The 879-nt window shown below is 48.1% G+C and overlaps 1 protein-coding gene across 5 annotated transcripts in view; it reads left to right on the forward strand.

Moving 5' to 3' along the window:
- MEMO1 (mediator of cell motility 1) overlaps window positions 1-879 on the forward strand; it is an 82,333-nt gene that overhangs the window by 546 nt on the left and 80,908 nt on the right. The window lies entirely within an intron of this gene.

The raw sequence follows: 879 nt of genomic DNA on the forward strand, positions 1-879 counted from the left end.
AATAGGCCTTCTCCTGCACATGCCCAACTGGGGGATTGAGCCAGAAATCCAGGCATGTGCACTGACCAGGAATTGAGCTGGGATGACACCCAACCAACCGAGCCACACCGCCAGGGCTTCAAAAATTTTATGTGTCAGCCTGTTGTCTGCTTTGAACTATACCAAAGATCTGTTCACTGTGAAATTCTGATGTAACAATTGTACGGTTTTTAACCACAAGTCTCTCATTGAAGATACTCAGCTTTCTCTGTCGTACCAATTTTGGAATGGTTTACTTCATAACAACACTTACTGGGAAGTCCAAGATACCTTACTTTGCCGTGATTCTATCATAAATTTAAAGGAATTCTTTGCGCTTGACCCTGACATGAAATACTGGGGTTGATAAAAGGCTGGAGGGTTGGAAATAATGTTTGCTGTTTGCCTACTATGCCATGCTCTATGTTTATTAACTCATAATCCTGGGGACAGCCGAATATTATCCCCATTTTATAGATGAGGATAACTATACCACACTTTAGTTAGGGAGTTAAGACACGTCCTACATAAATATAACATGAAACAAGACATGCTGACAGTGTCAAAGCCAAGATTGGCTGGTAAGGGTGGCCCTGTGAAGCAAACACCAGCGTCTGCAGGACCTCAGGCATCTTCCCGTGTGCCTGTACAAATGAACGGCCCAGCGTGGCTAGACTTGCGGCTCTAGTAGTAAACCTCGGGGGTGCGAACGCACTGAGGATTCCTGTGTTTGACGCGGGGAGGGAGGCGCGAGCTGGACTTTGCAGGTGGAAAGCACCATCTGGCTACCCCCGGTGGCGCTCTTTTAAGGAATTGGCGGGGGTTGGGGGGGGTTGCCCTGCGGCTGCGTCCGCTCCCGGA

This window comes from Myotis davidii, unplaced genomic scaffold, assembly GCF_000327345.1.
Source record: "Myotis davidii unplaced genomic scaffold, ASM32734v1 scaffold238, whole genome shotgun sequence".
In the NCBI taxonomy this organism is placed as follows: domain Eukaryota; kingdom Metazoa; phylum Chordata; class Mammalia; order Chiroptera; family Vespertilionidae; genus Myotis; species Myotis davidii.